We start from the raw sequence: 12,739 nt of genomic DNA on the forward strand, positions 1-12,739 counted from the left end.
AGATTTTTTCGAGGATGAGCGACAACGAAGAGAGGCATCAGCTCTGAGTAAAAGATGTGTTCCTCAGGTAAGCTCTCCATGTACCGGCCTGCTGTAAGTCCTGTCTCACAGCGTGGATAAAAATGTAGGCCGTGTGTATTTATTTTAAGAAGCGTGGGAAATTGGAGGCCATGGTGGGGATGCCTACAGGGGGTCACTACTTCAAACTTGGAAAACTGTTTGCAGTGATTCACAGGCGTTTTGGTATTTCTAGCTGTTTATATTTTATCAAAATGTTTTCTTCACAAAATGTCAAATGACAAGTGCATGTAGTTGAAATTTTAACGTAAATTGGGTTTATGTTGGGATTGTACTGATATGGTTTTCTTGTTTTTGTGCGTCTGGGGGACTCGTGGCGTGGAGATCATCGTGACTACAACAACACGCACTCTCACTCACACTCATTGTCCAACACTGTTAAACTGTAACAGGCTTTAAAGAGATCAGCGTGTCTCCCCGATGTGTGGCCTGTCAACTAGGAGTCCTCCTACACGGCTTCAATTATTCATGACAGCCTGGGCTGGGGGGGCCGGGGGGGCCGGGGGGGGGGCGGGGGTGTAACTGGTGAGAGGAGAGGGTCAGTGCGAACACGATTCAAAGTGAGAAAAATGAAATTTCAGAGAGGAGGCATCGCAGAGAGGACCAAATCCGTGATAGGAGGAATCATTTAACCTGCCCTGAGGCATGCTGGGAGATTATACATAAACGTGTGGGACTCACAGCCAGATGGATGTTGGTGGCTGTCGCTATCCTGGAGTTTTTTTTTTTTTACAGTGAAAGAATCCTTGCAAACGAGTGCCGTTGTCATGGGAACCATAGATTATAATTACATTAATCTTTGAAATGTTGACACCGTCCCCTTCCAGATCAAAACATCACGACTGGCCCCAGTGGAATGATTATGTAAATATTTATGGTCCCCAGAGGTTGAACCCATTTAGGATAACCAACCAACCTTTAGCTTAACAATCAGTCCAAAATGTCAGAATAAATCAATCAATTATAAATCTGAATATATTTGACTTGTTCAGTCATTATATGCTTTTTGGGGCCGTTTTGAATTAGTTACTTCCTTGTCCTCTTTTTCTGACTCTGTCATGGCTCCAGGCTCTTACATTAATAAAATCATTGTTAGGTGAATGTTTCTGTCAGACGCTGCCTTCTGATTGGTTTAATATAATGAGTTGTATGTTGATTAAAAGGAGAAGCTTCACCTGTCTTTCCATGGCATTGTTTTGAAGTGTATAAAACTCCTCCCTCCTGACCAGAGTAAATCTAAATCTGTATTTTGCCTTGAAGCAAAAACACTCAAACAGCCTCGGCTCACTTCCTCATTGACTGCCTGTGAACTTCTTTATCTTGAGTGTGACTCATTTTCTCTTTGTCTTAATTGACTTTTTTGGGTGAGAGGTGGTTGATCGGCTGGTCGGTCCGTTCAGCACTTTGCTTCACGCCGAACGATCTCAACTCCTGAATCTCCAAACCGTTCGTCTTCTGCCACCATCACATTTACACTTGTAGCTTTAAGTGCACTCTTGGAACCCATGTGCCTCACAGTAGTACAGCACCTTGAGGTTTGCTTTGTTTCGTTCTGTTGAGAATAGGCCTGCAGGATGTGATTATATGCGTTGAGCAATGTCATTATTCAATGCTGCGATATGAACTGTGATGAATACACAAGTAAAGACTGACACCCTGAGATCAGCTGTTAGCTTTTACTGTTAAAGCATGGCCATTACACACAGACCTCCATACAACTGGTGAAGTGTTCACATGCTGAGTGAGAACACATCGCCAATAATTCAGACTTTCACAATGTGTTTATTACAATGGCCGCAATAAAAACAATGTGATTAATTGAGCAGGCACTCATTGAGGACCATGCATGATTGTTTGGTGCACTTGCCTGAAGAAATGTGTTCATGGATATGGGTTCAATCTTTATCCAACAGAGGATCACGTTCGTCTTCCTTCACGCTCCAAACAGAACAACGCCTGCCGTTAGCCTACACAGATCTGCAAATAGAGGTCGAGGTTTTCTGTGATATTTTGGGCTCAACTCCTTCCCAATAAGCCGCTCTGGTGTTCATCAGCCATAAATAGCTGTCAAAAAAATATCGTCATACGCCTGGGATCCAGTGATTTATCTCGCTGCAGCGTAAGGTTCTCTTTTCTTTCTGTGTGGAAGAGACAGCGGGAACTTGAGTCAAAGAGTCGCGGCCGGGACTCGAACCTCGGACTGTAGCCATGTGGGGCACCTACTTTACCAACGGAGCTACACCAGCGCCCACCCATCCCCCTTTTTTTACATTTATTTAAATGAATAATTTATTTACTGGATGACAGCACATCTCCAGCTACCAGCCCTAATTCCATACTTGACTTTATCTTGATGAATTTGTCTGCACGCAGCTCCTTTTGAGGCTTTTTTTAAAATGCGGTACCCGGCCTCTTCATGCAGTGGTAGAAAGACGGAGAGAGAGGGTGGCGAAGTGCTCGACACAAAGATGAGTCATAAGGTTACCATCGCTGTTCCCTGAAAAAGTGAGAGTGTTACTTTGTTCGGCTGCTTCTGCACCGCATGTAGGATCAGAAATAAAACAAGGAGCGGGTTGCTTAGCGACTACAGGAACACTGTAGCCTGTGGTCGTCTGGTTGCTGTGAAATGGGTCGTTTTAACGTTTCCAATATGAATTCTTTCAGTCAGAAAGTTTTTGAGAAGTACAATCATATTGAGAAAAGAAGACGCTGACATCCTCTCAGTATGACTACTGGAGCATGGCACAATCAGCAGTGTTGTTGGACTTGGTATACAAGTATTGGTTAGAGGATTATGGGACAAAAATAAAGCAATAACATTATGAGAAGGAGAATGAAGTTGTATTGTTCCACATTTACTTCAGCTTGTATCGCACTTTTCTTGTCCAGGTCGGACTCATCAGACCGCACACTCACACCCAGAGCTGGGACTCGAACCCCTGGCACTTCTGGTTAAGAAATGACCATCTCTCCCACTCACCCACACTGACATAATTTGTCTTTAGGGAAGACGACGCTGAGCGTAAAGACGTCAAATGTAAACACTTTGAAAAACCTGTTTATTTATTTTCTACTCTTTCAGAGAAGTTCATTTTTCTTTTTAAATTAAAAACATGTCGTTTTCATCACAAGCGATGCTTTGATAAATAAACACAAAATAGTTCCTCAGGTGATCACTCTTTCATTTGAAAACATATCGCAGCTTTAATAGTTGAGCACATTAACAGTAGAGACCATGTCAGTGAACTATGAACACAAAATAATTGTTCATTAATTGTAATGATTGTTAAATTAATCACCCAGCCCTAATTCAGTGCCAATTCAGCCATTTAAAAAAAAACAAAAAAACATTTTGGATTTAAAGAGAGAAACAGATTTATCACTAATTTAGAATCTATTGTATTAATCAAAAACTTGCTGCACTATTGAGCGATGTAATTACACATTTGTCTCCAACCTGCTTTAATGTCTATTAAACTCTGATTGGCATCTTATTGATCTAACATCACGCTGTGTTGAAGAAGAACTCAAACTAGCAACTGAAACCACAACTGCGTTTAACCATAATTATTATCTGGGTTATGACTTAAATGAGTACTCTTCAAACATGCCTCTGTGTAATCCAAATGATTGAAGGTCCCCTGCTGGCCATTAGATGAAATGCAAGTTTAGGGCACTTCTGCATCAGATTTCTTTTTGTAAATGGCCGGCTCCACTTCTGTGATTCATTCGACAATCCATGGTTAAATTCCATCTTTTCCACACTGCTTTGGACAAATATAATCTGTGACAATCCTCCATCATATAAATATTTCATATTTAGTTTTTACTAAGAGTCATCGGCATGAATTCAAAGCTTAAATCTTGAACTTTCAGTCGCTCCTGTCGTGAGAAAAGCATGTCTTTTAGTCGTTCTGGGAGTTTGTTTAGAAGCCTGCTGCTTAGTCAAATTAGCCAAAAGCAAAGCGTGTAAAATGTCAGCTTGTGAGGACGCCATTAGGCTTCGGTTGTCGATTTCAGGGTTTGCAAACATGCTGTGAAATGCTTTCAGTGTGCTAACTCTATTTTGAACTGACTTTATAGTCCACTTTCAAACAAGGGGAGCGTAACCAGAGAAGACAGAATAAGAAAATAGGGACACATCTAGGACTACAATGCTCCACCGCAAACAGATTAAAAACAAAGGAGCTTCAAATGGAAGGTGAAAGTTTTGCTGCTTCTGCACTTTTCAGAAGTACCCAGCGGGAACGAGAAAGTCATCCTTGGACCGTGAACCCTGACGGCTGCGGTGACAGATTGTGCTCAGCGACACAACAGTCCCAGCTCTCTGGGAAAGTGTCTGCAGCAGCAGAAGCGACGAGTTGTTGAGGCGAGGACTCACGGCCGAGTCACCACGCAGTGACCTCATCGCACCTCTCAGTGCAGATTCCACATTAGCATCTTCACAGACACGCACATTTATGATACAGACGCACAGGCAACCAGGGGAGAAGACAGGAAGTAAAAAGCAAATTAAGACCATTTTACAAGCTCAAGAATTTAGACAGGTTCACTCCATACATTTCAGAAACCTGTAAATTAACAGTGTTATCTAAAGGGAGGGAGGGCTAAATGTAATTGTTTAACGCAATCATGAGTGGGAGGAGCCTAAAAAATGGATTTAGCACGACAACAAACAACACTCCAGACAAGATTGCAAGCTCAGAGGAGTAGAAATGTTTATCACGTTCATGCAAAAATACAATTCTAAAACCCGGAAGTGAGTTAGCATTTTAGCACCATGGGTTCTGCAATCTAAAAGTCAATGGGGATTTTAAATGGGTTTGGGGTTAGACGCCTGAAATAAGGTCTGTGGTAAACACAAGCTTAAGAGATGTTGACGTTTTGTTCGACGAGATAAACTACGTTAGCTAAGACCTCCACTTGTGATTTTTTTTTACGCGTACTTAAAACTACGGTTGCTAACAAGTGGCTAAAGGAGACTACAGCGGTTGTCGGAGACATTAAACGTCATCACACCGGGAACTCTCTCACTAATCCTCCTTACAGCCTTTAGTCATGTTTTTCAGTGCTCTTGCAGATATTAGGTTAATTAACAACTTATTAAGCTATGGTTTCGCTAAACTTGTCAAAACCGCTGACTAGACCGATAAGCATCAAAAGACATCAAAATAACCGGCCGCGGTGTAGTTAGCTTGTAGCATAACGTTAGCTTTTTACTTCTCTCGGCTGCATTAACACGTAAACTTCATATAAATGGTGTTCATCTGTAAAGATGATCCAGCTGAACAAAACAGCTACGAATCAGAAACATGTTTGACACAGAGATTATGTTATGATCCACACAAACTCAAAAATCCCTTAGGCGAATTCTCGTTCGAGCTAATGGAGAAGCTACTTCTGGATTGGCCGACAAAAAAACGTCATCACTATTCCAACCTATTCTCACAACCAAAGTTTGACTGACAGCACTTCCGAACAACCCTGACAGTCCGACTTATTTCAATACACACTATCTATCTACACTATCCATTCCATTCACATTTTCGTTATGACTAACAGGCTCTTGATGAATCATTTCCCATGTAAACAGCATCAGCAGCATATTGATCCCAAAGCTCCATTCATAACAAAGCAGCCCCCGCACTACTACAACTTGTCTCAACAAAGTCTCCTCCTGTCACTACTGCAAGTGGAACATTCCTCCGTAAAGTCTGGTGCACACTGCGAGGCACAGAGCGAGCTCAGGGACAGAAAGGTCACCGTCATTTAGCAATATATCGTTTCACTGGGGGAAAAAAACAAAAAAACAAGAGCTCATTAGTGGCTGCAGCCAGCCTTTCATGCTGAGGAGCATCTGTTGGGAGACAGAATAGATAGCTGGTTATGGTGGGAACACTTGTGTCCGCCTGCTCAATGCCTGATGAATATTTCATGGTGTTTATTTGGTATGATGTCATTGACGTCAATGTTCAAGAGAGAGCCGTACCAACGCGTCCATTGTGAAGTATGCTGAGTCAGTTTCCCCTGATAAATAAAGCTGCAGCATGTTTTGTATATTTGTGGAGAACTTTCTGGTTTCTACGTTATGTCTTTCTACAGGATATAATGTCCTTATTCCCTTACTGTCAAAATGAACGTTTAAAAAACACATCTTACAGTATGATTTATACCAAGTCATGGACTAGCACTGTCAGTGCTGTGCAAGTATTTAAAGATATTACTAGTCAAATTGAAGTTTACCAAATCTTCATTGGTAAACTTCAATATGTGACGTCACGTGTTGAGCCCCACCCACTCCACATCTACCAGCACAGAGAAACAATCTAAACCTGTGAGTTTGTATATTGGCAACGTCTGATGTCTTATAATCAAAGAGAAACATTAATGATAAAACTGTAAAATAAACTTTAAAAAGGAGAAAAGTTGTCAAAGTGTTAGTTGATTTGTATTTTTAAAGTACTTCATGGTAACAAGTAGTCACTTGATATCTGCCTGATAGATTATCAGTGGACAGTATTTTGGCATTCAGACATTATCTGTATCTGCTTTTTATTGTACAGATTGTCTATAAAAAATAATAATGTAAAAAGTGTGTTTTTAATGTAAATAGATTTCAGTTTCCAAATATCTAATCAGTCTCATGAACTACTAATAACCGTATCGGCCCTGAAAAAAACCCCAATATCAGTTGAGCCTCATTAATGACCATGAACCAGCACTGCTGCTATTCTTTGTGTTACAAAGCAATTTAAAGATACAATCTATAGATTTCACCACAGGGGCTCTCAATCAAAACTACAAAAGATCAAGTCGAGATTGGCGGGGAATCATGAGGAGTTCTCTGTGCTACTCCCCCCAGTTCCGTGTTTACCGTAGTAAAGACAAACGGGTGAAAGAATATGTTTACCAATGAGCTAATGTATCTAAGTGTAATTTATATGATATTTTCATCACCGCAGCACATGCAGCAACAGTTCGCTTTCAGTAGCAATTCCCAAATTAATTAATAATATTTAATGTTAACATTGTCATTCAGTTCTACATATTGTAGGCTACATTGACGCTTGCCCTGTTTACAGAGCATTTTAAGTTTATCCAGCACAGACATTTTAAGCTAGCACCCTCTCAGAGCTTCAGCATTTAAAGCTAACCTAATTTTAAGCAGACAATTTTAAGATAGCCTCTCAGCGCTACCTTTATTTTGGCCTGATATAAATTTCTTCTTTGACACACACTTTGAGGGTTTAGCAAAAAATGTTAGCAATAACTTCTCTGCTCAGAAACAAACAGCTGAACACGATTAAGCAAATTAGCTGGTGAACAACTTGATGCATGTAGCAACAAAATACAATAAAGTGTCGAAAATGTAAATTAAAACGGTCAGCAGGACAGAAAGAACCTTTAAAATAAAAAGCTATGTGAATAATCAAATAAAGTAAATAAAATCAATGAAGAATGCTGCAATATGTCAGATATTTGCTACTAGCTTTTATATTTGGCAAATTAAAGTCTTTAAAAAGCCAACTATATGTATGCTTTTCATATTGAATATTCATGGATTGCTCTGTTTGAATCCATTAATGCAGGGGTAATAAAAAAAAAACACGAAAACACCATGATCATGAGATTAAATTTCAAAACAGAGTTTAGAGAAAAAATATTAAGGTTTGTTTCATCAGTGTGCAATATGTTAAAATCGATCAATTCAGATTACTCTGCCTCAGAATATGGGTGCAGTGACTTTCTTAGCCACCGTCTCCCCGGGTCACAATCATGAAATGGATATCAAGCCCCATCCCTCCCTCCCTCCCTCCTGAAACGCTGAGCGGAGGAGTGACTGGACAGGAGGCTGCAGAGACATGGCTGAGGGAATCCCTGCACAGATACTGTAGAACAGGAGCAAGCTGTCAAAGCACTTCAACCACTGAGACAACAGCACAACGCTGCGCTCAATGCTCACAACACGCCTGATTCGAAGTATAATGACCATAAAGAAACCCGGAAAAGATGAGCGTTGTTGCGTAAAAAAGAACCTGATTCCTCCAAAGGGAAAGCCCGCAGCCGGAAACCAACACACAGACAAAAGCTTGGAGAAAAAAACGTGGTGCTGAGAAGAAGAAAAAAAAAAAAACAGAAAAAGCGAAATTAATTTACCTGAGCTGTTGTCAGTAATGAGCAAGAGTGGGATTATGACCCTCTTCTTCTTCTTCTGATTCTTCTGATGCTGCAGCTTCTTCTTCTGCGCTCTGGTCCACGGTCCTCCTCAGCCTCCCAGCCAAGCCCCCCACCCTCTCTCTCTCTCTCTCTCTCTCTCTCTCTCTCTCTCTCTCTCTCTCTCTCTCTCTCTCTCTCGCTCTTTCCACAATGCATGCCGGGAACGTGAGGGGTGTAGCGCATTCATTATTACCGCAGTAAATCCATGAGGCTCATTGACCGACAGGAGCATTGATTGAGGTTCTATCAGTAAATAAGCTAAAGTAAATAGAATGGATTGTGGACATTTTCATTAAAAATAATATATTAATATGCTTTTTTTTTTTTTTTACCCTTACCTGCTGACATGACAGCCTTATACAATTTAAATATGGCTAGTGTTGTGGAATTTTCCCCATTACCAAAGAGTGAAAATAAAGAGTGAGAAGATCTATTCAAAAAGGAACCCCAAGATCGATCTGGTCTCAATGAACATTTATTCAAAGGCAAGATAAGCGTTCGAAGACCCCTCTCTCACACCGTGAGGAGAGAAAGAGGCCCCGAGAAAAGGCAAACATGAACACTTATACATTTCCATCACACTACACAGAGCACTCCCCCATCACGCCACGTAGAGACACTGCCCACCTGGCAGGGCACAATCTATCCCCTAGTGTGAGAAAAGACACTACATGACTATTTACCATCTCCCAAGGCTGAGAAGGAGATGGAGTCCAGTGAGAAAGAGCCTGGGTGACTCTTCCCACATGTACAGAGTGTGAGAAACAGAATAAAGGTAACAAAATGATGGGAAACAAAACACCCAATATGCTGTGCATGTCGTATTCTAAGACATTTCAAAAACATTTTATATGACAGATTCTATGAGACCTTCGTAGTACACATGGAGTAAAATTTTCCATAACACTAGTTAATCACGATAAATAAATGTCTTAAATTAGTGCTTTAATTTTTTGTATTGTGATTAATCACATGCTATTTTGTCCCTTAAGGTGCACCGTGGATACACCTGCATCTCCCTCGAGTCACAGTGATGACAAGTGAAGAACACAACTGCTGCATCTTTAAATGTCTCATTTGTTATAAAACACCAGTCCAAAATGATATGAAAGAAAAAATGAAACCATTATGGCCCATGTAGGGAAATGTACCTTGAACTGAGAGCATGAAAACATTATTCATACAAACATTTACAGTACAGCACAGTAAAACAAACTAAAGTATCACATGGTTACATGAGGGATTTCAGTAGCAAGGTAAATAAAGAGTGCTGAGTTCATCCAGCACAGTCAGATCTTAAGCAGCTGAATACAGAGGATGTGAGGCCTCTTGTGGTTTTCATCCTGTACCTGCACCCTGAAGTCAAGAGTCCATACCAAAGGGGGTGCAGAGGGTCAGCTGTAATCTGGATGGCTTAATTCAATGTGTATCTTTCTGTCATGTAAACCACACCTTCCTCATGACATCAAACATTTTACCTTCCTTTTGAGCTGTTTTCATTCTGTTTTTATCCTTAATGAGTAGCGTTTTTTTTGTATCCGAAGGTCCTTACTTTATATATTTTTTTAAAAGCCAGGTTGAATTCAAACAGCAAGTCAAGCACTCTCAGTAATAGAAATAAAAGTGTAACAATTGTTGTTTTTGAATGCAAAGTAATGACATTTTAAACATGAGATGAAGAAAAAAATAATCACGACTAACTACTGAAATGAATAGATTAATCACAATTTAAAATGTAATCGTTGGACAGCACTAATATATACTGTATGTTTTGTCTGATATTACGGTCCACTTTTCAAAAGCATCGGGCCATAATAATGTAAAGACAGAAAAGAATAGCATTTTAAATCAGTGTTTCTCAACCGATGGGCCAGGATTCAAAAGTGCTTGGTAAAAAAAAAAAACATAATCTGTTTATTTCAATTTCTTTATTCTGTCATTTGTGTTTTATTATTTTCAGGTCCAAACTGCATGTTCTATCATGAAATAAATCTGATTGGTTGGTTCAGACGTGATGAAAACCACTGCTTTAACTGTGCTGCCACAAGTGTAAGCAACAGTAAGTTTACTATAGCTTGAAAAAACAACTCAGCAGAGCTGCCATACATCAGGATCCCCTCCTGTGGGAAACACTGGGGTCACTCATTGTTAGAAATAAAAAGGCAATGGACATGAATTCCAAATTAAAGCTTCAAAATAGCAGCTCACATACTGATGGTGTCATGTTGACTACGTCCATTATGTTTTAGAGTCTATGGTTAAAGTGTTCTCTTGTTTCTTTCCTCCCAACATGACTGCTGGGTATTTCTGTCACGGTCATACATTGATTCAGTTTTTCAACCTGATATCAGCATAAGTGAAAATTCACTGGTGAGGAAACGTCAAGCCACTTCTGTAACTCTGATGTAACAGAGTGTAAAGTTATCACCAGTCTGCAGACATGACACCACTGAGATGCTCCGTCTGTTTGGATATGCAACCCAAATCAGTATTCGTATTATACTTGGTGAAAGCTGTAGTCTTAAAAGTGAATGCAAGTTGAAACAATAATGGGGTTTTTTCAGAGAGGACATTTCCAAATATTTGATCGTGTATTTAATTTCAAGGATCATTGGGCACCAAATGTGTGAAAAATAATGAAAATATACGCTGCCTTTTTGTGGCACATCTGTCTGCAGTCAACACTATAAACCACAGGATCATAAGCACAAAGCTGGATTAAGAAATACTGAATGAATTCGTGAATAGCAGTGTGGATGTATGTCCAAATCCATGGATTGTGATGGAGCTAATTACTCTTTAATGAGAAGCTGTGGTCCTGCTTCTAGCCCTCTGGAGGAAAAACAGCTTATTCACAGATGCTGTGATGGCAATTAAAAATTTGCACATTAAGTGGTGCGCTGCAGAGCAAACCTTCCTCAGCATTATTGTCACATGTATGGAATAAAATATGGATTTGGGGTACATATCAAGTATTTTAGTTATCTTTTAGCTGCCAGCTCTGAGGCTCACTTTGGTTGTTTATTGGTGTCAGCATGATTTTTTTTGACAAGTTTCTGCTCTGAATGCATTTATTGCCCCAACTGATGCACATGTCAGTATTAAAAAAAAAAGGAAAAAGAGACAAGCTGGTGACACAGCCTGCACCCAGAGTGTTGTGATCAAATCACAGTGAGACGTATCAGCATCCAGCAGCGGTGCAAAAATAGCAACTTAGGTGAGAAGATGAGGGTGAAACTGCAGAGGATACACTCTCTATTTCACCGCAGTAATGTATCCACATTTCATCAAGACATCACTTAAGGGTTCTGCATTTGGCTTTGCTCCTTCATCCTGAAACTCAAGGGCAGTCAGTACGTGTAAATATTTAAATGCAAAAGGAAACAAGTCGGAGAAGGAGTAGCTTTGGAACAAAGAAAAAGAGCACTGCTGCATCCTAAAATGCAGGAGTTATTCCCCTCTGGGGATCAATTAAGTATTATCTTATCTTGCAGCCAAGCAGCTGCTCTGTATGGCTCATAATAAAGGTAATGTTTAGATGTTTTGGGGGTGGCCCAGCTGCAGCACTGACTTATGCACAAAGGTACATAAAAAAAGGAAGAGCACATTTGTATTAATCCACTGCTAAAAATAGTCCCAGAGTAATGACTGAATTTTCTGCAGTTGAGAGGGATTGGTTATGTAATTTTTTAAAAACTAAAAAGTGTTGTGTGTAGACCATAGTCTGTGAATATTAATGCATGAAGCCTGAGTGACGTCACCCATCTGTTACTGCCGGGGGCTCCGCAGGTTCATCCATGCTGGAAATCCTGTCTCAGCTTAACTTTCAGTCAACCTCATGACACACTGAGAGCTAGAGCTGGCACACACCCTCCAGTGTGTGCCAGTGATTACAGTGACTAATCAGACCTTTTTTTTGTACAACTTGTTTTATGCTGTTAATACAGCTTTTTGCCTGTTGTTTGTATGCAATTTCTAGTGTTCCTGGAGCCGGCTTCAAGCTACATATTGGCTTCATTTTTAAGAGCAGATGTTTTCCACTTGTTACATCCCCTCCATTTCAGCCCGGCTCAGAACAGGCTGTTTCTGTGTCTGTAGCTTTAAATGCAAATGAGCTGTGTCTGATCACGCCCCTCTCTGGCAGGGCTTGAGCTTTCACAAGATGCCAGTATGTTTACAGTAGAAAGGCAGACTCAGAGGGCAGAACAAACACCCACCTGGGGGAGGGGTTACTGCCCTTTGTGATGTCACAAAGTGAGAGTTTCCAAATTTCCTGTTTGAGCAAAGATGGAGCGGATGGATTTAATGTACACATTTTACATCACATCTGACTTTTAAAGTCATATAGTCAATACTCTAATTTTCTAGAAACCATTAATGACCAAAGAAAAACATTGAGGCACCTTTGAGGATTGTATAGTAATATGTATAAGAATCAAAAGGA

The 12,739-nt window shown here is 40.3% G+C and overlaps 1 protein-coding gene across 1 annotated transcript in view; it reads right to left on the bottom strand.

The window, feature by feature from the left end:
• Positions 1–8,365, bottom strand: part of syn3 (synapsin III) — a 105,594-nt gene extending 97,229 nt beyond the window's left edge. Inside the window, exon 1 of the mRNA XM_079335031.1 lies at positions 8,236–8,365. The gene's annotated coding sequence lies outside the window, so the exon portion shown is untranslated. The remainder of the gene's footprint in view (positions 1–8,235) is intronic.
• Between the last annotated feature and the right edge of the window lie 4,374 nt (positions 8,366–12,739).

The sequence above is a fragment of the Symphodus melops genome (assembly GCF_947650265.1).
Source record: "Symphodus melops genome assembly, chromosome: 22".
NCBI classification, from domain to species: Eukaryota; Metazoa; Chordata; class Actinopteri; order Labriformes; family Labridae; genus Symphodus; species Symphodus melops.